Genomic DNA, 26,672 nt, shown 5'->3' on the forward strand with positions numbered 1-26,672 from the left:
TCTTTCTTTTCTTTTTAAAAAAATAATTGCTCGTCCTGCCTGTTCGAGCAGCAGATGGTTCCCATTAAGAGAAAGAGCCTTGGCTCTTTCCGCTCGACGATGTGGCTGTGGACTTTGATAGCGCTGCGAGGCTTTTGCGAAATGTGAAACTTTCCCAAGGACTAGCTGCTGGTGGGTGAGCTGTGATGGCTGCTTTTCTATCCGATTGCGTTTGTAAACCTTTTTATTTTTATTTTTTAACATGACCAGGGAGAGGAAGCTTTTTAGATCCCTGTCAAAGGTGTTGGGGGAAAAAATACCATCTTATTCAGAGTCTGAGTGAATGTGCGAGCGATTTCTCCGCCTTCCCTTTTAGCACCAGGCTTCTGGAACACCGAGCTGGATTTTAGAGTGCGTTATTATCCTCGGGAGTTTCGTAATCGCCGCTCCACCATTCAGATAATTAAAACCCCATTCACTCAAATCCCATTCATTCTTGTTCGGCTGCGTGTGGCTAGGCATTGGTGGTTTCAGTGACAATTTTTGACCCTTGGCTCTTGAGATCCCTTGTCTCGGTTTCAGATCTTGATTTGGGGGAAGGCAGGTCCAAGTTTCCTCTTGTCACGGGCAGAAATGGCTCGAAACTTTCATAAAGCAGCTCTTTGCCGACTGCAGGCACACACTTTTGCTCTGGGCAAACAGAAAGCTCTTTGCATGTTTTGTGACTCACTCAGGTTTATTTGCTTTGGAGCTGCACAGCATTGTCTTTGAGGACTATGATCCCAGTGAGACTGTCCGTTCACAGGCGTGACACTGTGGCCTTTTCAGTTTCTGTGTGCAATAAGGTACCTGGCCCATCTATTTCTCAATTTATAAACTGGAATAAAAGGACACACACCCAAAAGGACCACACACATCTCTGAGATAGTGGACTCAGATTCATTTGTCATTTTAAAATCTAGCAGGATAGAAAGACTCTCTCTCTCTCTCTTTAATGTCTCTCCATCTTTGAAGTTCAGCTGGCTAGTGGATGAGGCTGTTTTTAGTCACATTCCACCAAAGGAAAGACTCCTAACCTATGCTAACCAGTGCTCACCTGTTGTATCTGGCCCTATGCAGAACATTTTGTGTGTCTCTTGCTACAACCTAGAATGTACAGTTGGAGAGAGCTTGATGTCTGCTTGCATTTTGGTAAAAGAGAACCGTTCTCTCAGTCTCGGAGGACATTGAGAGAACATTGTTGCAGTAACACAAGCCAGAATTTTGCAGTGTCTAGGTATGTAGGATGTATGTATACCAGCACCTTGTTGCATGTGTGCATCCCGGCCGTAGACATGTTTACTGAAAAGTATGTCCTGCTGAGCTCATTCTCCCCCTCTGATTCCCTCCCAAGGATTACAACTGTAACCTCTTGTTTTGCTTCATTTTTTTAATCTTTACGAGTTTCCTATTTATAGGTGCTTCCTCCTCCTCCCTGAATAATACGGAGGATTACAACTGTCAACTCTTGTTTTGTTCCATTTTTTAAATCTTTGTGTGTTTCTTATTCGTAGATGCTTCCTCCTTGCCCCAGAATAGTGTTGTTTTTTTCTGCTATATTTCCTAATGTAGAATGTGCACAGTGGTGTCAGTCTCCCCAAATAACCTAGTTGCTTGGCATCTTTAGTATTGTCACATGCTGTGATGTAGGAGAAAGGAGAAATTTAGTGAGTGGGTAAAAATGGTGAATGTTGATACAATGGCCCAGCAAATCCAGCGTAAAGAGAAGGGTGGGATAGGGCTCTGATAATGGAGAGAGTGTGGTGAGCATTGGCTGTTTTGACTTCTTACCTGGACAATAATGGGACAATGTGTATCCCTTTGGGGAGATACAGGCTTCTTTGGGGAGGGAAGAGGACCAAAAACCCAGGATTTAGAATAATAAACATTAACCGGTTATGGGATCATCTGCACCACTACTCTGTGCAAAAAAAAACAACCCAAAAAAAACAACAACCAAGGACTACATGGGGGAAAAGATATAGAATGTATTTATAGTTGATGACCTTAGCTTCTTGTGATCTAATCTGGGTTTGAATTTTCACTTTAGCAACCCATGGGTTAGAGAGTTTAAATTGTATCCAGTGATAAAGATAATGGATTCAGAATAGTAACTGAAATGAAGCACTTGGTTTATTGATACACAACATTTAAATCTGAAAATATTACCTCCATAAAGAAAACAATGTTACAAATGTTGAAGAGGGGGGGAAATGGCAACATAAAGGAAAACACCATACTGAGATACAGTACTTAGAAAACAATACAGTTTAAAAGTTGCATTGTAATTTCATTGACAAAGCAATAAATTAGAGGAATTAGAAATTAGAGGAAGTAATAATGTAGGTGATCATAATCCTAACTAAGGCAAAATGTAACTGGGAACCCATACTTTTTAGGCATGCCGTTGCTTATTCCAGTATATTCTTCAAAACAATTAAATAACGCTGTGGTTCCACATCTGCTTTGACATGTGTTGCTATCTTACTTCTTAACAAGGTAAAAGAAAATATACGGTACTTATCAGGTCCTTAACACCCAAGATGTCAACATGTTGTCAGTCACTGTGATTCATCAAAAAGTTGCAAGAAACTTACACAGAGTTAAACTTTTTGGTTATTGACATCAATTTCGGTCCATTCCAATGTTTGCTGAAGTTGGCAGCTCCTTGGGCCTAGCAGGGGTCAGACTAACAGCAACTTCCCCACCAATTAAATTATATTGCTCTGTTATCCCAGATATCTATCGCTCTGCAGGAGGGCTTGGTGTACTTGGGTGGATGAAAAACATTCTTCTGTTGCAGAGTGAGATTGAGAGATCTGAATATGCCATCATTTTCTAACTACTGAGTTGATTCTAACTTCTGTTGATTCCAGAGAAACAAATAGTGGAGACACTTATTTTTCAGCAGAAATTCTTCTGAAGCTTCAGTTAACCATAACCAAAGACGGAATGGCAGGGATTTTATTTCACATCAAATGTTACTCTTAGAACTAAATGACAAAGCAAACATGCCTGGAAAAGAAATAACAGCTAGCAGACAAACAAACAAACAAACAAACAAAACCAGATCAAGTAGTCCCAGAGGTCTCCCTCATGAGCCAGGTGGCGCCTGTGGGGTCACATAGTAGGTTTTCCTAAAAATGGCATTCCATAAAACATCATTTGGCGGGGGCTTCTGGAGCAATGCCTAAGGTAGAATATTTTTTGGGGGGGGGGAGGGAGGAAGTCCTTCGGGTATTTACCCCCAAATGATGTAGGGTTTTAAAGGTAGCTGAATTGAAATTACGGTAAATGGGCAGTCAGAATTGAATGGGCCATCAGCACACAGCATACCGAACTGAAGAAATATGGACCATTTGGTTAGGTGCTACTTAACACACCTGTCACATGGGTGGCTCTGTGGTCTAAACGCTGAGCCTCTAGGGCTTGCTGACCAGAAGGTTGGCTGTTTGAATCCCCGTGACAGGGTGAGCTCCTGTTGCTCTGTCCCAGCTCCTGCCAACCTAGCAGTTTGAAAGCATGCCAGTGCAAGTAGATAAATAGGTACCACTGCGGCGGGAAGGTAAACAGCGTTTCCGTGCGCTCTGGTTTCCGTCATGGTGTTCCGTTGTGCCAGAAGTGGTTTAGTCATGCTGGCCACATGACCCGGAAGGCTGTCTGTAGACAAACACCAGCTCCCTTGGCCTAAAAGTGAGATCAGCGCCACAACCCCATAGTCGCCTTTGACAGGACTTAACTGTCCATGGGTGCTTTACCTTTTTACCTTTTACACCTGGCAGTAGCATCCTGCACAAGTTGAAGCCCAGGTGTTCTTCAATACCAACCCTGTGTAGAATGTGTAATCAAGAGGCATGAATGACAGTTGCCAAATCCAATGGATTTTATCCTATGTATCAAATCTGCCCTGTGCTCTGCTGCCCTTAGGGTTATTCTGCTCTTGCATTTTGTAACGCCAAGGTAGTGTAACTAAATACAATGCAAGCTTTCCCCTTTCAACCTACAGGCAGCTGTTGTGTTTCTTTTAATTGAACTGAAAAATTTGCCCGTTGCTTTGCAGTGGCTTCAGCCAGGAAGTACTAGATAAATAGCAGTTGCCACAAGCTTTGAGTGCTGGTCAGGTGTGCATAAGACAGTTGTGGGCATATTTGCAGGATCTACTTTTATTTTACTATATTGCTATTGGACTGCTGGCACTGCTTGAAGGCACACGCTTTCACTTAGGTGTATAGAATAGAATCATAGAATTGCAGAGTTGGAAGGGACCCTGAGGATCATCTAGTCCAACCCCTGCAATGCAGGAATATGCAGCTGTCCCATATGGGGATCGAACCTGCAACCTTGATGTTATCAGCACCCCGCCCTAACTAACTCAGTTATCCAAGCCCTCCAGAATACACAGATTTCGTTAAGGCTAACTGTAGCTGATGGAGTCCTTTTGCTGTTTTGATTGTTTTTAATTACGGTCTTAAGGTGATTAGAATCATAGAGTTGGAAGAGACCACAAGGGCAGGCCTGGGATCTTAACTGATGAAGGGTGATTGAGAAATGGAGTAGATAGTAACAGGAGGAAAAACAGAAGCTCATGATCCACTGACTGGAGTTGGCTGCAAAATAGTGTTTGTGTGAAATGCAGAGCCTGATGTGAAATGTTGCGTCAGAGGATGGCACCAAATTTCTACAGTGTTCCATGAGCCGTACATGGGGGTAACCTGTATATATGAGTTTGCAACCACATTTGCGTTACTATGGAACAGAGATTCCAGCAGCCTCATTTAGGGGTTGCAGAGAAGGGTGGTGGGCTTTGGCTATTTCTCTTGCTAACTGAGAGCCAAAAAAACCTTGCCAGTCTACTGCAAAATCACCCAATGATCTGCTAATAGATCAAAATGTACGATCTGCCCAACTCTCTATTAGAAGGTTGGCAGGAACAAAAATCTAGAGTTCATGAAGAAGCGAATGCTATTTAAGTTGCATGTTTTGCTCAGTATTAAGCTAGCAAGGAATTAAAACCTCATGCAATCCATTGGTTTTATTTTCTCTTTGTTGTATGAGAGAACCACAATAACTCAGTTTTTCGGAGCTGATGTGATTTCAGTACATCACCAGTGCAGCAAAGAAAAAGCACTGCTATAAGTGTACCCTTGACAAACATTAAAAAGTAAGATACCAGGCAGACTTGTCTGAAAATCTGAGGGCTGACCATGTTGACATTCATAGAAATAGTGTTTTTGATTGGGCCTTATGGTTTGTGTATAGTTTTCTGGCACAGTATGCAGCTTTGTGGTCCTACAATGGTTGCAGGAAGATTAAATGAATGTCTTCTCATTCTGTTGTACTTGGTCGAATTTTTCTGTACACAATGTGCAGAATAATCTTTATGGTTTTTTAAAATAGCTATTGAATGTGCCCTCCTTGCTTCCAGTGTAGGATTTGAATTTTAGAAAACAAGGAGAGGCAATTGGGAAATGCCTTCAGTTTAAAAACAGATCAACCAATTATAATGAGCCTCAAATATGAGTTTTCCCCACACCTTCAAGGATCTCAATGATAGTGAGCTGCTGAAGGTCTGCCCTTGAACTTTCACCATTGGCTGTTTTGCCTATTTTTGGTTCTCTAGACCCACAGCTACACTCCATTGCACACCCTCAAGGACTGTGCAGGCCTGCTAAACTCTTTGCTACCAAGAAGCCAAAGAGGATAGTATTGAGCCTTCTGTCTCACATGGTGATTCTTAGTTCAAGCTCTGGTAGAAGAGATGGTGAATACAGTTTGGCTCAAGTGGTCTTTCCACCCATGCAGATGACGTGGGAGTGGGCAGCTGTTTGGAAACTGCAGCTGTTGTCACTGACTATCTCAACATGTACCAGTGCCTGAGTCACCCTCCTTGCTTTCCATTACTGTAGAAGGGGATTTGTGCAAGTGAGGTCTAAAGTATCTTGAACTTGGAACCATTTCAGAAAGTTTCCAAACAGACTTTGAAATGTTAGTTCCTATAATGCTTCAGGAATTTGGATGAAATAACTCGCAGCAACTTGTTGAAACCTGTTTGGATCCTTGCCTTGTGTGGGTGTATAGGAACTAACATTAGCACCTCCTAGTTTGGGGAGGTGGAAATGGAGGGCAGGTTGATGCCATAACGTGAAATAAGTCTTAATTCAGTGAACCCATCATACCTGGCAACTCAAAGGAGCAGTACACAATGATAACACTTACCTTCCTGGTTTCTGAAATCTTCAGCTAATTTTTTTAAAAAACAGGATTTACGCCATGAAGTTCTGCAACACTTGGAGCGCTGCCAGAAAGTGGTTGCTGCTACACTGAACAAATATTAATAGCAGTGATTTTATGCTTGCCATTCTCCTAGTTATTCTTCCATTCTCCAAACAGAATACAGCTCCCCAGATGTTATGCAAATTCACTGCAGAATTACACAGTTACCATATTTAAGACTTGATCATAGCTCATGACTTCAGTGTCCAGGTTGTAGATTTTCATGCATGGGGAAATCCTTGCAAAATTAAACTACACACACACAATCACACACACATAGGCACCAAATGGCCCCTTAAACCAGGGTTAACTGTTGCCAAAAACAGAATGCCTAGTTGCCATTTTTGGGCCAGACATCTCAGAAAGTTCTTTTTTTTTCCAATATGACTTTTGGGTCTCCTGAAATTCATCCTGATTGTGCAGATAAAATATAATGGATAGAATGGATAGAATTCTACAGGATGTGTTGCTGTTGTGTGAAAAGAGTCAAGATTCAAGGATCCCCAGGATGCACCTCCAGATGGTGGAGATGTCAGGCACCATCTGGGCGCCTGGGCATCTTCCCTTGGTTGCCAAGTGGTTGACAGCAGGGTACAAAATGCGCCTGGTGAATTTTGAAGTCTGCACACACACACACATAGACACCTCTGGGGTGTTTGCAACTTAAGTTATACTCAAAGTAGACCCATTGAAATTAATGGTCCTCAGCGAATTGTGTCCCATTATTTCCAGTGGGTCTGCTCTGTGTAGGACTAATGTTGGCTGCAGCCATTTATTTTAAATTAGTCCTGTGAGTGCCAGAGGGGGCACTTTCTTTATGGCAAGAGGAGCACTGTAGTGCAGCTCCTTCCAGTTCTGTGAAGATAACATCGGAAGCCACAGGCTACAAGAAAGAGTGTTCCACATTGTTGTCTCTTGTCACACTTGCTTCTGTTTCTAGGACCAGCAGCATGTGTTCCCATGCTATGAAGGTGATGTGGAGAGAGGATCCTGGAGTAAACGGAGATCCCTTGTGTTCATTGGGTTGTTGACTAATACCAACCTTTTAACAGAATGAAGAAACTGGTGAAATCATTTTATACTGTTTTACAACCGACAGGAAATTAGTTCAATGAAAGGAAATCAATGGAGGCTAGGTTTTGTATGAGTGGCAGAATCTTGTATTTGTATGAGTGGTATTTGTATGAGTGGAATTTGTATGAGTGGCAGCCAGTTTGGTGTAGTGGTTAAGAGCGGCAGACTCGTAATCTGGGGAACCGGGTTCGTGTCTACGCTCCTCCACATGCAGCTGCTGGGTGACCTTGGGCTAGTCACACTTCTCTGAGTCTCTCAGCCCCACTCACCTCACAGAGTGTTTGTTGTGGGGGAGGAGGGAAAGGAGAATGTTAGCCGCTTTGAGACTCCTTCAGGTAGTAAAAAGCGGGATATCAAATCCAAATTCTTCTTCTTCTTCTTCTTCTTCTTCTTCTTCTTCTTCTTCTTGAACATGTAGAAATTGTGAAGAACCGTTATCCACCTCTCTTTGCAGACCATAGTGTGCCATAAGAAAAGTACTACAGAAAGGTTGCGGGGGGGGGGAGGAACCACTGGATAACTCAAATCAAGAAGGCAAGAGACACTCTACAGGAAAAGGCAAAGAATCAAAGTAGCATGTCTGTTGCACTTGCCCCGTTATGAAAATAGCTGAAATGGTGTGATGCAGCCTATAAGAGCCAGTGTGGTGTAGTGGTTAAGAGGGGCAGAATCGTAATCTGGGGAACCGGGTTCGCGTCTCCGCTGCTCCACATGTAGCTGCTGGGTGACCTTGGGCTAGTCACACTTCTCTGAAGTCTCTCAGCCCCACTCACCTCACAGAGTGTTTGTTGTGGGGGAGGAAGGGAACGGAGAATGTTAGCCGCTTTGAGACTCCTTAGGGTAGTGATAAAGCGGGATATCAAATCCAAACTCCTCCTCCTCCTCCTCCTCCTCCTCCTCCTCCTCCTCCTCCTCCTCTTCTTCTTCTTCTTCTTCTTCTTCTTCTTCTTCTTCTTCTTCTTCTATGCTACCTCTTATTTTTGTATCTGAATGGAAAGAAAACTGGAGTGTTACTTAGTTCAGGCTACAGTATTGCCCTCCCATATGCTAGCGGATTCCTGCAGTGTTTTGTTGTACAGTCATACCTCGTGTTACATACGCTGCGTGATGCGTACATTCGGGTTACGCACTGCGGCGACCCGGAAGTAATGGAACGTGTTACTTCCGGGTTTGGGGGTTCGCACATGCGCAGACACGGCAAATGATGTCATGCACATGTGCAGCTGCGCCAAATCGCGCCACGCACATGCGCAGCTGCGCCGCTTCATGATACAGACGTCACGGGTTACGAACGGGGCTCTGGAACGGATCCCATTCGTAACCAGAGGTACCACTGTATCTGCTTTGGGGTAATCATTTGGGGTATGTTTTAGCCCTTGGATAACTGCACATACTGGAACACTTAATTAAAGCAGATAAGTATTATCAAAGATTATTATGCAAAGTCTAACATGGTTCCAACTTGGATTTTACAAAAATGAATAAATCAATGCAGATTATATCAAAATCAATAATGTGTGTTTTAAGAATTTAAAATTGGATTTTAAGTGCTTTGCTCTATACTCTCTGGAGGAAATGCTATGCTGACCTGAATTAAAAATCTATCTCTTGAACAACAGATAATACTTAGCTAGCTACTAGCTTTTCCTTATGACCATGTTTTTGTTATTGAAGGAGTTCCTTTAACACTTTTCAAGTTATAGTTCTATATGCACTTACTTTGGAGTAAAAACGTTGCAGCAGCCCTTTCCTGAAAAACAGTCAGTTCCCCAAAGCCTGTTGGAGCAAGAAAGAATATGAGGCTTACTACCCATATTTGACACATTTTGGTGCAGAAGTACCACCACAGCTGGGATGTGACTTCTATGTTAGGAAGCAGCGGGATAGCACTTGCGTTGCACACAGAAGTTCCTGGGTTCAATTCAACTGAGTTCTACAGGACAAAAAAAAATTGATAGGTGGCGCTGTGGGTTAAACCACAGAGCCTAGGGCTTGCTGACCAGAAGGTCAGCGGTTCGAATCCCCGCAACAGGGTGAGCTCCTGTTGCTCAGTCCCAGCTCCTGCCCACCTAACAGTTCAAAAGCACATCAAAGTGCAAGTAGATAAATAGGTACCGCTCTGGCGGGAAGGTAAATGGTGTTTCCGTGCACTGCTCTGGTTCACCAGAAGTGGCTTTGTCATGCTGGCCACATGACCCGGAAGCTGTACGCCGGCTCCCTCGGCCAGTAACGCGAGATGAGTGCCGCAACCCCAGAGCCGGACACGACTGGACCTAATGTTCAGGGGTCCCTTTACCTAACGTGAACTCATTGAGACACCAGCCAGATGTATATTGCCGTCTATACTAAAGGCATCTGAGAGATTCAACAATATCTAAAGATGTAATAGCATTTATTATCTGCTATGAGTGTCCCTATGGTGAGGCCATTAAAACAATGGTTATATATTTTTGGTCATACTATACTTTTTATTTTGTTTGTAACCTGCCTTGGGAATGCTGATCCAACACCAAAGGTGTGGAGTATGAAATCTTCATCTTTGTCTATCCATGTGAACCCAGAGCCTTGTAAGCTAACTCTAATCCCTTGGCTAAATTAAAAGTTGAGATTTAAAAAAGGTGTTTTCCTGACCCCCCCAAAAGAAATCAAATAAGGCACCAGGCAAAGGCTTCTGAGGAGGGCATTCCAAAGTTGGGTCACCACCACCCAAAAAAGTTCCTTTCCTCAGAAGATCTCAGAGTCTTACATCTCAAAGGAGAGCACGTTGAATTAGTTCCAGAAACAGACTGTGAGCTGGTATGCCAGTAAAATATTCATAAAGTTATGGGAAGGCACTGGGCTAGTGTATGCATAACAAAGCCTTGCAGCTATATTTTGAAATAAAGTTTCTGGGCCATTTTCAAAGGTAGCCCCTTGCGTAGCATAATGCAGTAGTCAGATCTGAGGGAGTTTACCTACCCTCAACAAAGGAATTGGTCATTTGGTCTGGAAAGCCATTTAGTTCACCATTGCTAGACTCCTTGGCTAGATAGTTCCGCTTTTTTCTCCTTTGCCCCAGTGTTCAAAGCTCCCATTGTTCTAGGCGCATTTCGCGACAGGAAATTTCATTAGCACGAGCTGTTTCTGAGCTCTGGGGGCAGTACTGCACCTCAGATTTTGGATTAAAACTGCAGAGTGGAAGGAAAGGAGGACCTTTTTCTGCCTCCCCACTTCCAGCTACTCTCTGAAGAGAAGAGACCCTCTTAAGAATATTAGGGGGGCGGGCAGGGGAAGGACTAGAGCAGGTAACCCCAACCCTCGGCCCTCCAGATGTTTTGGGCTACAATTCCCATCATCCCTGACCACTGGTCCTGTTAGCTAGGGATCATGGGAGTTGTAGGCCAAAACATCTGGAGGGCTGCAGGTTGGGATGCCTGGACTACTAGAGCATGTGAAAAATGAACATACCGTTAATATTTTAGCTGCAGTTCATTCATTTTCAGCTTTGTATTCTTGTTATTAAAAAAAGGTGCGCCTAGGCCAGGCATAGGCAAACCCGGCCCTCCAGATGTTTTGGGACTACAACTCCCATGATCCCTAGCTAACAGGACCAGTGGTCAGAGATGATGGGAATTGTAGTCCCAAAACATCTGGAGGGCCGAGTTTGTCTATGCCTGGCCTAGGCATTCCATTGTTGCACCCATAACCTCGGTTTAAGGTACCATTCAGATCCCAGCTTTTTTATCTCAGTTTATAACACTGCTTTGCCACTAACATTCATCTGGTGCACTCTGCTGCCAAAGTATTCGCCTCTCTTGGAGCATTTGACTCTGCTTCTCAAATCCTTTCACTAGGTTTCTGTTTTGCATAACAGAACTCCCCATGTCCTTGTCCCTCAGTATCGGTCATACCTGTTATTTGTAAAGCTGTGTGTGTGTGTGTGTAATGTGGTATACATCAGTTACAACAGTTGCTGTATATAATTACAGTACAACTTCAAGCATCCTCTCCCCACCTTCATCAACGAGGTCCAAGCAATTGCAACAAGCAGTTGTTTATCACACTGCCAGTAAATACACTACATTTTATCTGGAGTCTGGCTGACTAATGCAAATTGGACTTCTTGACACTCACCTCTCCTGTAATTGAAAAAACTTTTCCAGAGTGGGTATTTGTTGCCAATCCAGTTGGATTATTATCCACATCGTGATGATTCTTGGCTTGAGGAACTCCTGGGTCTTTTTAGTGGTGCAGATGGCTAGGGCAGTCCAGTCAAGACTTCTGAGAATTGCTCTGGTGGTTATATACTGGCTTGCAGCTTTCCTGACTCCATGCTGCGAAGCTAACTCCTTTAGCTTGTCTCATAACAAACAGGTTCTCATTGCAAATGTCCCTGGCTTTTTCACAGAAGCCAATATCTTGTACTGCGATCGTAATTGCATTATGTTACTGGCATTTTATTAAAAACATGCTTTGAATAACACATGTTTTATGGATTTATGTGAGAGCTGATGCTGTCATGCACTGTTGGACTTTCTATGTGAGCAGCCAAAGAAGAGCATTCTCATTTCTTAAATAATTTCCTCCTTTTTTTAATCTGATGATCAGCAAACTGTTCTTTGGACTGCAAATACGTTGAGGGACTTACAGCTTTATGAAGTTCCTCTTGATTGTTTTAATGGGAGGGGAGAGTGAACCACAGCTTGGGGCGACTCTTCTCTCTTGCTAAGCCCCTCCCAAAGCCCGCTGACTTTAGTAGGAGCAGTGACAGAAAGAAGAGGGCGGGGAAGGGCAGTACTGGGGTGGAGAGAAGAATTTTGATATCACTGCTCATAATGCATTTGGTATAGAGATGTAAAATTTCCGGAAATTTTGAAGGTCTGAAAAAAACGGAAATTTCCGGGGGGAAATGCTACATTAGCACTTCTTTTTTTCTTTTCCAGATTGAAAGTCATTCTGTTACTTTAGAAACATAAAATATAACTATGGACAATTTTAATGGGCATAAAACTATCACAACTAGCATAATTAAAAATATAGTGTATCCAAACAATTACCCGGTATTATAAACAGAATTTACTTTTAAAATAATATTTATTTGTATTTGTAACAAACGGAGCAAGAATCTCCTGAACTGTTTACTAGTTTATGTGGAACAACAACAACAAAACGCCACACAATAATTTTTAAAAATCCAGAAGTAACAATTATTCATATTTCCTCTCCACAGTATTTTTTTTTTTTTTAAAAAAAACATTCTCATAAAAAGAACTGAAGAAGGAAGTGGGACTGAGTTTCAATGAATGGGCATGAAATTTAATCGGAATCATTTTCTGAGATTTAATTAAGTATATACTTTCAGGCCCTTTTTGTTGCTCTATATTTTCTTCCAGTGCTTTGAGGCCTAGTGAAGAGGAACAGAATCAATGCATACCACATGCATGCAAAAACAAAACTGAAACCTTTTTCTTGTCTGGTGACAACAGCACCTCCTAAAGGAAGAAATGTATCTTGTTTTTGCATTGGAGAGTTCAGTTTGTAAAATATTTTATTCATCATGTTAAAATAAAACATTCCATAATGTATTTTTTATTTTTCCAATTTTTTGGAAAAAAACAAAAAAGGCTTCAGGAAAAAAATGGGGAAAAACGTTGTCGTCCCCCCGAATTTTTCCAGGTTTTTTCCCTGGGCCTTCACATCTCACATTTGGTGGTCCAACATAGTCCTGGGCAGTGTTAGAAACTCAAATATATAAGCTAATTGCCAAATGGCAACTTAAACCTAGGTTATGGTTGCCACAAATGAATGTCTATGGGCCTTTCTTTTTAATCAGTGAAATAGTAATAGTAATAATTATAATTATAATAAATTTTCATTTCTATTTTATCTTTTCAAGAAAAAAAATCTCAAACATCTCGAACATCAAATCAAACTGGAATAAAACGAATTCAAGCTTCAAGGAAAATGTTTCAGGTCCTTCTCTAAGTGATATTTTCCCAGATTTATTTACCTACTTAATTTGTAGAGCAGGGGCCAGCAAACTTTTTCAGCAGGGGGCCAGTCTACTGTCCCTCAGACTTTGTGGGGAGGGCCAGACTATATTTTGAAAAAAAATAAATGAACGAATTCCTATGCCCCACAAATAACCCAGAGATGCATTTTAAATAAAAGGACACATTCTACTCATGTAAAAACACACTGATTCCCAGACTGTCCGCGGGCCGCATTGAGAAGGCGATTGGGTCGCATCCGGCCCCCGGGCCTTAGTTTGGGGAGCCCTGTTGTAGAACTGTCCCATAGCAGAAGTGCTCCAGGGAGCCAGTATGAAGTAGTGCTTAGAGTGTTGGACTAGGACCTGGGAGTTGAGGGTTCATATTCTCCACTCAGTCAAGGAAACTCATGGGCTGACCTTGGACCAATCACAGCCCCTTAACCTACCTCACAGGGTCGTTTAGGGATTAACTGAGGAGGGGGTGTGTGGACCGTGTACTCCTTGGAGAAAAAGGTGGGATATAAATGTAATAAATAAGCTCTTCTGTTTACCTGCTTAAGAAAGCTGAAGGGGCCAGCCAGATGGGAGATGTCCCATGTTGCCAACCTGGCATCCAGAGATCTCCACGGGGGGTGCAGTTGGACCCCATGCCAGTCACAAAACGTGCCTGGCGCCTGGCTAATTTCGAACACTGGTGCACTTCAGGGGACAGTGGCTCCTCCTTTCCCTCAGCTGTCACTTAGCAACAGCCCTTAAAGGAGAGATGGGAAGCAGATCTCTGCTGTGGAGACCAGTTCCATTTGGCTTCTCCTCTCTGGGTTCATTAAAGTTGGTCACCATAGAAGCTACCATGTCACTTTACGGACTGCTGCTTTCCATTTCCCCTTCTCATCCCTTTTGTGCTGCATTTCTTGTGAGCCTGTTGGACAGAACTGTCGTGTTTTTATTGATCTTCTTGGGAACCCTTTAGGCTAAAGGGCAGGGTTCAGAACGATTTAAATAAATAACACCTTTAGTGTGGCAACAAATTAATTACACAGCCCACAGCAGACATGTGTATTAGCCTTAATCCCCCCTACACAACAGGTGTTTGTCTATTATGACCTAAGTGTTTACTCAACCAATGTGAAAAATTGGGCAGTGAGATTTTTATCTAAGCCATTTATTTTAGCTAAACCAGTGGTAGAGTCCAGGAGTGTGCAGCTACTCCTCAGTTTATTTTTCCTGGCTACAACTGTGCACTCTCTCTCTCTCTCTGTGCGTAGGTAATATTACCCCAGTAGCTGCTGGGCAAAAGCGTTTGTACAAACAACCCTTTTCTAGTGTTATTTAGAAAATAAATATTATGTGTGACTCAGCCCACAAAGTTTTATAGAATTGTTCTCTTATAAAGATTGAGATCAGAATTTGAATACTAAGTCCTTGGGTGCTTTTTCTCTGCCAACAGAAGTGTGAAGTTATGTTTCAAAGAATCCCTCAAATACTAACCGACACCTTTTATTTAATGAAGCTGTGTTAAAATACTGCCTTCTAATTACCATGACTTGAGAGATCAGATCTGTTTGTTTTCAATAGGAGGCCAACACATACAATTTCTTTGTTAAATACATCACCAGAGGATTGTTCGCTTGCCATCTATAATGGAATCCCGCAAATTGTTAAATCCTGTCAGATATGATTGATATACTGTAGTGGTTGAATGAACTTGAGATGGTAGAAACTTTATGCTTTGCCTGTTGAATATTAAGGGAATAAGCCCTACTTGTTCTGTTTCCTTCTCCAGTGAGAGTGGGAAAGCACTTTAAAAAGTTTTTAATATGCACTGTGGGCCACATTAGCAGTCAAACTTATTTTCCCCTAGTGAGTTACTTAACAGCTGATGGAAGCTCCAGTTTTAATGAATGCACACCAGTTGTTGTTGTTTTTTTTTAAAAAAACCGGAATAAATTACAAATTCAGATAAACAATTTAAATTTCTTTTGAGCACCCTTCCCTGAAACTACACACACACATTTAATTATTTGATCTTAAAGGCTTTTATTCAAGCAGAAACTACCTTTGTAGCTAAATCGGGTCCTCCCTTAAAAGAGGGCACGTATTGCGGTTAGACCTGGCAACCAAATCCCTGTGTTGTGGGTGGGTAAGATTGACAGCCACAACACCCAATCGGTAGGTTCCTCAATGCAGGGTTCAATCTGGCCAATGGGACGCAAGCTAAACGGATTGAGGGACCTATAAGTTCCCATGCACGTGATCCTGAGCTTCCTCTTTTCGGCGTGTGCATCGGAACGCCCACTTGGCTGATTGGCTATTGCCATTTGGGTTTCACCTGCCGCGTAGCAAATCATCACAACTTGTAAGGTTGCGGATAGGCTCTGGTTCAGGTGATAGGGATGGGAGAACGCTCTCGCCATCCCTATGTGAAGGGTATTCCGTTAAAGGAATCCAGGGACTCAATGGTTTGCTCAACCCCTGAGAGGGGGTTGTGCCCGTACCTAGTCCAGGGGGACATTTGGGTGGCGGATAGAGCAGGTCCCCGGCTTTCCGCTATCCAGGTGTTCACCCTTGGCTGACCTATGCTGGAACCCAGGGTCAGCGCTACCTGCGGAGCAGGGAGCTAGTTGAACCAGAGCCTATGCAACCAATCACTTGTAATCAATAAAGTTGTGGCCTAAATTCTGCCAAAAACCAAACCAAAATTTGAGTGTTGTCTGAATTTATTTGGGGTGAGGTTAAAAGGTCTGAACACGCAAATTGCAAAAAAAAAAGTTAGTAAGGTTCTACAGGAGCAGGCTTGCTCAATATTAATTGAAGGGAGAGGTAGATGTCCCCCCCCCCCAAAGTCTGCAACTTTCATCTAGCTTTGCTCCTTCCACGGGTGTAGAGTTCATTGATTTGACAATTAATAAGCTTTGTAAGTAATGTCAAGGCAAGGGAAGACATAACAATGTATGCAGTTGTTTATAAAAAATACTGTATTATTACCTTATGCAACATTGAATATTTTTATAGAAGTGCAATTAATAAACACAACAGAATGTTCTTGATCCTGAATCCATTATATTGCCAGTAAACCTCTGCTTCTATAACTATTTCCTCTTTGCAGATAAGTTAGCATATGACCATTCATTGTTTGACTTTTCGTTTTGTTGAAATAGATTTACACACAAAAGGATTCTGGGATGCAAACTGACTTCAGTGGGTTCTCGCTTTGTTAAAACCTTTGGTATGCGGGTTTTATACTTTTATTTTGAGAAAAGCTGGTACATAGGGTTAGTGATACCTGAACTGATTTAAAATGGCTTGTAAAAACGTATTTTACGTACAGTTGATGTCGAAGGTTACTGCATTTAGCTCTTAATTGGGTTGTTTTCCTTCTAAGCAAAGCTTTGTAGCGGTATTTAATCACTTCTGTATAACATCTCACTGTACAAAGGATTAGGTGCCCAAGACCATCTATTGGGTTTCAAGGTGTAATGGAATTCAAACAAAAATCTTCCCAATCCAGCCCAACACCATTATCTTCATTGTTGTATATTGTTGGCATCTGCCTGTCTTGAGAGACAATGGAGTGCATTAGCAGCACCCAAATAACCTCTGGGTGCAAGCCTGGGCAGTGTGTATGGAGGTCCTAGGTTGCCCTGACAACAAGTCCCCCCTTTCAGCATCATTGATGTGGTTCAAAGAAAAGCAGAGCAATACATTTGGCACCAGCTTGGCTGCAGGAGTTGCCGGAAGGAGGCACACAAGGCGCCATCCAACAGCCTTAGGGAATCCGCTCTGGATTTGTGTAAGGTTTTCTTTTCCTGAATGGGACGCGGGTGGCGCTGTGGTCTAAACCACAGGGCCTAGGGCTTGCCGATCGGAAGGTTGGTAGTTCGAATCCCCGCGACGGGGTGAGCTCCTGTTGCTCGGTCCCTGCTCGTGCCCACCTAGCAGTTCGAAAGCACGCCAAAGTGCAAGTAGATAAATAGGTACCTTTCTGGCGGGAAGGTAAACGGCGTTTCTGTGCGCTGCTCTGGTTCGCCAGAAGCGGCTTAGTCATACTGGCTACATAACCCAGAAGCTGTCTGCAGACAAACGCTGGCTCCCTCGGACTATAGAGCGAGATGAGCGTGCAACCCCAGAGTCATCCATGACTGGACCTAACGGTCAGGGGTACCTCTATCTTTACCTTCTTTTCCCGAAGATATCTCGCAAGGCAGTGGAGGTTTAGGATCAGAGTTTTCCTTCTCCTAGATGGGCTACCTTCCCAGTTGAAGAGCCCTATGTGTCCCTCATTTCCCTCTAAAGCATGTGCAGAAACAGCCTTCTTGACCATTGGACCCACCATTGGTCTTGTTCGCCAGAATCTGTCTTCACACGCAGGGGAAGTCCCTAATTCACTGCAGGTTTGGGACCCATTGGCCACCCTCACCTAGTTTAGCTGCCCAGTCGAAGCCATTTCCCGGTTGGCTGCTGTTAAATGCTGACAGTTTCTAGTAGCCACTGGTGAGTGCAGGGTGAGGGCTAAAGGTGGACAAACTTCACCAGAAGGAGTACGATGTGTGTCAGTTTGCATTTCTTAATGTAGAAAGTATTGATCTGATTTGATTAACACAAGAGGATTCTAGAGGCTACTAGAAGCTTTTCTGTGTGAGGCAAGCAAGCAGAAACTTCATGATTGTTTGGGTTATACCTTTTGGGAAGCTGGTTTGAACTAGTTCTCTTCTCTCTTCCAATTAAGGTCATGCTGACTATAAATATATAAGACCAGAAGGTGCCTGGGTTTATTTTCTCTTTCTGTCTCTCTTTTGTTCTGGTGTGGTGTTCTGTACATAGTATGCTTAGTGTTAAGGTTTAGTCTTGTTATAAGTTTATAAATTTTTGTAAGTGCTGCAACTGGATTTTTTATGGACTGTGCCAATCCTGAATGTATGTGGATTTGTGAATGTATATGTGGATTTGGCCTTCAGCACAAGTATAGCTCTGCTGGATGAAGTACTATTGCCTCTGGTCTATTTTTGGGAACTCTACAACGTGTTTTAAGTTTTTCCTCCACATATAGGACAATGTGCCCCTCACCAGAGGTGCTACCCCTACCCCTACCCTGTTACTGTATATACTAAAGCACAGATTAAGTTGACAGTACAGTGGTACCTCGGGTTAATAACTTAATTCGTTCTGGAGGTCTGTTCTTAACCTGAAGTACCACTTTAGCTAATGGGGCCTCCCGCTGCCGCCGCTGCAACCACTATGCAATTTCTGTTCTCATCCTGAAGCAGAGTTTTTAACCCGAGGTACAATTTCTGTGTTAGCGGAGTCTGTAACCTGAAGCGTCTGTAACCTGAGGTACTACTGTATGTTTGAAGGGCTTTGAAAGCAAATAAACCATCCATGTGTGTATATCGGTTACATTATAAAGCACTTCCTTGAAATCTGATGACTTCTAAGCTTAGCTTTTTCATTTTTGAGGAGCTGGATGTTTGAAAATTTCTCTTGGTTAGAGGACTCAGTTATTTCAAGAAGGTTGCCTAAAAATGTGACAAACGTTAATTTGCAGCTGACCTCTGCATATACGTCACGTTTCAGTCCTTCATTTTAGCTATAATTCCACCAGGTCAGCTTGTTGTACAGCTGGTACCCGTTACCCATCCTCATCACCCAAGTGTTTGTGTCCCACCTGCCATCTGAAAAAGCCCCCGCTCACTGTGATCGCCTCCTGCAGCAGCAGATGCTAAGGGGCTAGCGGGACTGCCACTGTCCTCTGACTCAGCCCTGTACAGATTGACTCGCAGCATGCCGTTGCAATTGGATATAATTGGGCAGTTGCATTTCTGAAGGTTGATGCATGCTGAGCTCAGCATGTGCCAACAGTGGTTGTGTGACTCTGCGTGCGCACTGCTGGAATTGAAACGTAGTGCAGGTTGAGGCATGCATCACCTGGATCTTTATTCAGTTCAGATTGGAGGGACTGGCACTCCTCCTTTTCTCTCCATTTCTTTACATATAGGGATCTGTTACTTTTGAGTTAAGAAAGATGGAGATTGAAGAAATCTAGCTACATAGATCATGAAGGTGTGCCACTTCTCTGTGGAATGGCTTGCAATTATACAACATACAAAGGACGCTCTGGTAGTCACTGTTTGTGGAAGAAAGCAGTTACATTTTCTGTCTTAACACAATGCTGGATAGTTCTGGCCATACTAAGGATTACCATTCCATTGGAAGCTGTATAATGTTTAGTGCGTTGAGTGTGAACTGAATATGGAAGATTACCTAAATTGTTTTTTTTCAGAATCTCAGCATTTCTCCAGTTTTCGTTTCTATGCAATTTTTTTAAATAAAAACAACAACACATCAATATTTTAATGTAAATTACTTTAGGGATTATTTCACTTTCACAGGCTAATCCTGTTATCAAAACATAGTATCTCAACTGCTGCATAACACTTGAGCTTGCTAATTATAATTTTGCAATCTTTGTTGCTTATACTGCTGCTTTTTTCAAAGATTATCATGTACAGGTATACCCCCTGTAAGGACTCTTGAATTTTCTTTTCCCAGTTGTGTCAATTAGTCATTATCTTTTCATTCCAGTCCTCAGGCCTGTAAATAAATAAGCACATTTCAGAAATATACACAATGGCTAATTTTTTTGTGTGAACCTTTTTCAAATGTCAAGAAGCCACAAGCCAAACTTTGTCACCTGTAATATAAATAAATCTACTTAAATGAAAATTCTCTCAGCAGAAAACAGTCTGGAATCTTGAAACATAAGTCCAGTTGTTGGTTGTTGTTGGTTTTTTTTCTTTTTTAAAAGATATTTATATGCTATCTTTATGCAAATTGTTTTGAGCCCTAAGGAGACATCCTGGGGGGCTGGTCAGATCAGGATGAGGAATGAGAAGGGTTTGAGGAGCTGCCAGCTGATGAGCCCAGGGAGGGACCCAGGTCATTGTGGCAGGATCTGTCCAGGTGCCATGAGGCATAGTTGCTGTCGGAGAAAAGAAGAAGAAGAAGAGTTTGTATTTGATATCCCGCTTTATCACTACCCGAAGGAGTCTCAAAGTGGCTAACATTCTCCTTTCCCTTCCTCCCCCACAACAAACACTCTGTGAGGTGAGTGGGGCTAAGAGACTTCAAAGAAGTGTGACTAGCCCAAGGTCACCCAGCAGCTGCATGTGGAGGAGCGGGGAAGCGAACCCGGTTCCCCAGATTACGAGTCTACCGCTCTTAACCACTACACCACACGAAAGCTTAGAACAAACCTAGCTGGTCTCTAAGGTGCTACTGGAAGAATTTTTTTATTTTTTATTTTGTTTTGACTGTGTCAAGCAAGGAATGTGATCCAGGAGAGGGGCTCAGAAGCTTCCACATTGGCCATGGCCACTTTTACCCACCACCCCAGCTTCAAGCCACTGGATGCCAGCCCCACCTCCAGCCTCAAGGATTCCTCCAGAGCTGTCCCTTCATCAGTTCCTACTGTTGGGCCTCTGCGTACTCAGGAGACATCAGATACTCAGGCTGGATCTTGTATGGTGCTGTCTCCTCCTGAGTCACCTAGGAGATAAGCAGGTACAAACAGACAGCTCAGATCCAGCCCACCTTGAAGGAGTTAGCATTTGCTTTCTAGGAAGGCTAGATACTTCTTTAAAAGATGAAAGCTCATGAGTCTGTGAGTCCTCCCTGGGTGGTGCCACATCCCTTATGGGCATTGGGTTGGTGACCACCACACTACTATGGTTAATTAAGGGACATGGCAGGAGGAGCTTCTAAATTCCTCTTCGTTAGAGTTAGGAGGACAGCATGAAGTTGGAGCTTGGTGTGGTTCATTTCCACAAGAGTGAACCAATGGTTGGTTCACAAACACACACTCACACAGGTGATTTAATTGCACATCATGCTTGAAGTTTCCGTTTGTGTTGAGGCTGTGTAGTGTGAAAAGTAAAAATGCCTGTTACAATGAATAAAACTCCCATTAAAAACACATCAAGGTGGAAATCTATGTGAGAGAAGAACATGCAGCAGCAAGTCTAGCTTCCAAAAGCTCAGAGGAAACGAGAAATGTTTTGCCTGTTTTGGAAAGGGGTCAAGCGTACAGGGAAATGGGATCTCTTTGGGAGGGCATTCCTTAGTCATGAATCTACTGTAGAAAAGGTTTCACTTTTTGTTTATGACATTCAGGCATCCAGAAAAAGAGCAGGGATTTACTGGATAATCCTTAAATTCCCTCAGGTGGGTGGGGATCATGAAGGCTTTCTGAGGTATATAGGGCTTTAAAAAAATAAAGTAAAAACAGCCTCTTGATTTGGGACCAAAATGAAAGCCAACTTAAGTTGTTTCAAAAACTGGCCAGGCTACATGACATTGCTGAGCAGTGAAGATTCTGAACCTTTTTCAAAAACAGCTCCACTTGAAATGCATGATAAACTAGTCTAAAAGTTGCCAAGGCATGGATGGCAGCGCTTGGGGCTTTTATCTTCCAGCATAGGGCACAAACTATTTATACTTGATAAATGACATTTTAAGCTACATCTGACACCAGGTCCATTGCCGGGCCCATGGTGAGCATATAAGCCCTCATGGAACCAGATTAGTCCCCTTCCAGTCAGAAGAAGACCACACAACTAGACCAACTAGATTCAAACGGCAATTAAAAACCAGCACGAGACCGTAAAAAGAAAACCCAACATGACTCCGGAGAAGCAAAACGGTCAGCCAGCGCTTGCAAAATGAAACAGCAGCAAAATTCTGCCAGGTTGAAGACATCCTATCATGAATGACCCAATCTCTCTTCACAATCTGGGCTGCACAACAGAGAAGGCAGTGCTCTGCAATCTCTTCCACTCCGGAGAATATATGTAGGAGAAGACTTTCAGAGGTAGCCTCAGTGAGCAGGGAAGAATTTGTGGGAGTAGGCATTCCAGGTGGTGTACAGGGCCCATGATGCTATGGTATATTTACAGATGGATTAGCCCAGGAGTCGCCTGGGCTGGTTTACTCCAGCAGAGATCCCTCCGTGGGCTGGATTGTGCGTATTCTCATGCACATGCACCCACGATTCCCGGCATCTGTGTCTGCGCAGACACGATTTCTGACATCGGCATCTGTGCCTGCGCAGACATGATTTCCAGTGCTGCTGAAGCAAGTCCCTGTGCCACGCTGTGCCAGTTTAACACAGGGATTCACTGAGTGGACGGCTTGGTTCGGATGCAACTCGTGGGCTGGTTAAACGACCCCCATGGGCCACTTGTGGCCCATGGGCCTTAGGTTGCCTACCCCTGGATTAGCCTGTCCTAAGAATGAGATCATGTCTGTTAATCCTCCCTAAGTCATCTAAAGCAGTCCCTTCTCTCAAGATCTTATTATAAGTAACCATGCTGGAAGCCAATTCCCATAGGGTCACTTTCAGGTATGGGTTCACTTGTATTACAACCGGTTAATCTCTAGTTAATTCTACAGATTTTAGGCATGCATGTCAATAGAAAAGCTGGGTTTGTGCCTAAAACATCTAACACCCTACATTTTAATGGGCAGTGCAAGTCGTTTTTATGCCACGCATTCTGTAAAAGGTCCAAATTACTTCCACGATCGTTTTACTGCATCTAAATTTCTGATTTGAGTTTACCCAGCTCTTAAAAAAAATGATGTGTTCTTCTCTTGAAACTCGCATCCAAGAAAAAGTGTCTCTCCCCAACCCCCCAACACCTGCACACAAGATTCACATTGACACGCTGGTAGGTCCTGGCCTTCTACTTGGGGAATTGCTTAACTAGCAAGGAGAGCTGGTAATGTAGTTCTTGCCACACACTTATTCCTTTCCCTTTCCTGTGAGCTCACTTCATCACCCTTGGCTTTTAAATCCTGCAAATGGGGTGATAATTTTTAAATAAACAGCCTCCTTGCCAGTTTCTTCCCACAGAATGTGTAAAATAAATAGAGTACCTTTTGCATTTTATTTTTGTATGCCTTCTCACTTTATTTTAAGGCAGTCTAAACTTTTGAACTTTTTTCAACCTCTCTCTCTTTATATATATATTTAAGAAGTGTTTTCTTTAACCGCCATTTACGTATATGGATTAGCAGACTTGATTGTTGAGAATTATGCAGCTGTTAAATAAAAAGGACACTTTTTTATTCGAACCCCCCCCCCCCAATTTTTCTTCCATCAAAGACCGGGTTAATGGAGAGCAAGTTGTAGTTTAGGAAATATAATGGTGCAGGCATTCTGCTTTTGGGAAGCTAAGCTTTGTTTTTGGTGACATGCCCCTTTTGCCTCTGTATTCTCTAAACTTGCTTTGAAGAGATTGACTTGAATATATTTGCCCTAAACCAGGGCTACAGTAGGCCTGGGCCAGGGGTCAGCAAACCTTTTCAGCAGGGGGCCAGTCCCCTGTCCCATAGACCTTGTGGGGGGCCGGACTGTATTTTGAAAAAAAAAAATATGAACGAATTCCTATGCCCCACAAATAACCCAGAGATGCATTTTAAATAAAAGCACACATTCTACTCATGTAAAAACACGCTGATTCCCGGACCGTCCGCGGGCCAGATTTAGAAGGCGATTGGGGCGGATCCTGACCCCAGGCCTTTGTTTGCCTACCCATGGCCTGGGCAATATATCGATATATCACCCAGGACTGGTATGTGGGGGCAGCCTGTGATGACAGCTTCACTCAGCAGTATATCGCTGATGAAACCATCACCGCTTTTGAATTCCTCTGTCTCCACGAAGAGAGCTGTGGCAGTTTCACCCGGCATCCCACCAGCTGGGGCCAGTGCACCTTTTTTTCAACATCGGTGGTATATCGCCAAACCGCAACGTTTGGCTGGCGCTACACCGCGATGTTGAAAACTCAACACCACCTAGCCCTAGGCTACAGCTAGAGACCGGTCATCATTTTCAATAGACGCTTTATTAGATTTCTTTATGTTTTCTCATTTTGTAGAAACAGTGCAACCAGCTGCTTTTAAGGCCACGTTTTCGCTTTGCCACTCTCTGAAACCTTCTTTCATCAACTTATTTTCAGTGTGCCAGTTCCTGGGGGAGGATTTGCAGACTTCTGAACTGTGTGCTGATCACCCTTTGGCACACTCCAGACTGGTGATACTGTGATCTTTTTGTCTTTTTTATTTTTATTTATTTTTAAAAGCACCTTGGAAGGTGATGAGAGAAACCACGATGCTATCATTAATATGCTGTTTCCACTCTTTGGCATAACAACTGTATCACAATTAGAACGCTGATGAAGATAATCTTTTGGGAAGACTTCATGAAAGTCTTCTATACTGACATTTGGAAGAGTGCCTCTCCCCACTCCAAGACCTCAGAACCACCTGAGAGTTCACCTCTTCGTTGAGAATCTTCATCTCTTCTGGTTTTATGTTTCAGAAGCTTTTGAACTATGTTTTCTGAAATGAGCTTACCCTTTGAATAGGTCTCTTGCAGTCAGGTTTAAACCGGCCACGACTTAAGTGGCCTGCTGTGAAACTTCATGACACATGGGAAGAGGGAAAATGCAGCTACAGTTCTTTCCAAGTTAACCTAGATCAATGTGTGCTTGGAAGAGTCACTAACAAAATACAGGGCACCCTGTGCTTCTCCTTGGTTCAGGGAGCATGGCATATTCTACCCAAAAGCTAGTTGCCTAATTAAAAGCTGGATAGAAGTATGTCCTGTTTTAGCCTTTCTACCCGGGCAGGTGAGCTTTCCCACAGTTGGAGCTGGCGTTCCTTTAGACTGAGAGCTGCCAGTGTGGTGTAGTGGTTAAGAGTGGTATACTCGTAATCTGGTGAACTGGGTTCGCGTCTCCGCTCCTCCACATGCAGCTGCTGGGTGACCTTGGGCTAGTCACACTTCTTTGAAGTCTCTCAGCCCCACTCACCTCACAGAGTGTTTGTTGTGGGGGAGGAAGGGAAAGGAGAATGTTAGCCGCTTTGAGACTCCTTCGGGTAGTGATAAAGCGGGATATCAAATCCAAACTCCTCCTCCTCCTCCTCCTCCTCCTCCTCCTCCTCCTCCTCCTCCTCCTCCTCTTCTTCTTCTTCTTCTTCTTCTTCTTCTTCTTCTTCTTCTTCTTCTTCTTCTTCCAGCACTCAACAGTTAGGTAATGGTGGTTCATGATGGGAAGAACCTGGTGGAATTGCCTCTTCCGAGAATGGCTAAGGTCTAGGATCTGTAGCACCCATGGATCGGAGTAGATTGGATGTGTGAGACCTTGGACCATGAAGTGCTTCACTGGACATGAGTTTTGGCTGGGTATGCTGTTGCTTCTGAAACAGTGGGGTGATAAAGAAGGGCTCCAAAGCCCCCTCTGAGGGTGTCTTTTTGAGAACCAGTCTTGGGTAGTGTTTTAGGGGTTATTGAAACAGGGCCTCCATCTATGCAGAGATGCACATCCTGCTCTGCCTTCTTTTTGAAGGAAGTCTTCAAAAAGATGGGTGGTGGTTGAGTAGTGGTTTGTCCTGACAAACAGTAAGAATGTTTCTGTAGATTGGTCATTCCTACGTAGAGAGAACCTCTGGTCTGACTTGTACATTGTTAAAGAAGAAGGCTAGAGACATAAGTCAAGGAAAGTATGGTGACTGTAGTTCTTCAGCCTGAAGAGACAGGCAGGGGACTATTGTTGGTCACATCTGTTGCTTGCTACTTGTTTGAGGCTATTTTTTTCAATAATTGCTAAGTTCTGATGGCAAGCAAGTTGTATTTCACCATGCAATTGTGAGTTCCAGCAGCAGCATTTGTGTTTTATTATGGGATGCCCATTGGGCAGCATGTTGCTATAGTGGGAAAACATTTTTAATTTTTTTGCATTTTATTTTGGGGGACAGAGAATAGAAACTATGCTGTCAATTCAACAGGTGTTGCCTTTGACTCATTGCTTAAAGCTAAATAATAATAATAATAATAAAAAGAATGAAGGTGGTCTGCTAGTGTTCTCTCTCCTCCGTGGAGGGTTATTCTATCTCTAGTATTCCCCACCTCCATGCCATTTAGCAGTGAGGTAATAACCTTCTCATTTTTTTATCTTTAAAAATAATGGAAGCTCTAAATGCCTTTGTGACTCTGGGAGCAGCTATGTATAATATTGATAAGTATTGTTTCTTCGTCTTTCATTCTGACATTGCTTTCTGAATATAAATAAGAGACCATAAACACTGACCCAGCTACCTGAAGCTCCCACATGGGAGCTGATTGAAGAGCTAGAATTTCAAAGGAGGAATGTTGCTTCTCAGTTGGGCTGTTTCCTGCTCTGCTTTAGAGGTTAGATGAAGCAGCAACCGCTTTACATTTGCTTAACAAGTTTTATTCTATCTTCCAATCTCTGCAAGACTAGAAACATACTGTGCAAAG

The 26,672-nt window shown here is 43.1% G+C and overlaps 1 long non-coding RNA gene across 1 annotated transcript in view; it reads left to right on the plus strand.

The window, feature by feature from the left end:
- Window positions 1–27: 27 nt before the first annotated feature.
- LOC117053683 overlaps window positions 28–26,672 on the plus strand; it is a 93,984-nt gene continuing 67,339 nt past the window's right edge. Inside the window, exon 1 of the long non-coding RNA XR_004427431.1 lies at window positions 28–171. This is a non-coding gene — a long non-coding RNA (uncharacterized LOC117053683). The remainder of the gene's footprint in view (window positions 172–26,672) is intronic.

Source organism: Lacerta agilis, chromosome 10 (genome assembly GCF_009819535.1).
Source record: "Lacerta agilis isolate rLacAgi1 chromosome 10, rLacAgi1.pri, whole genome shotgun sequence".
NCBI lineage: Eukaryota > Metazoa > Chordata > Lepidosauria > Squamata > Lacertidae > Lacerta > Lacerta agilis.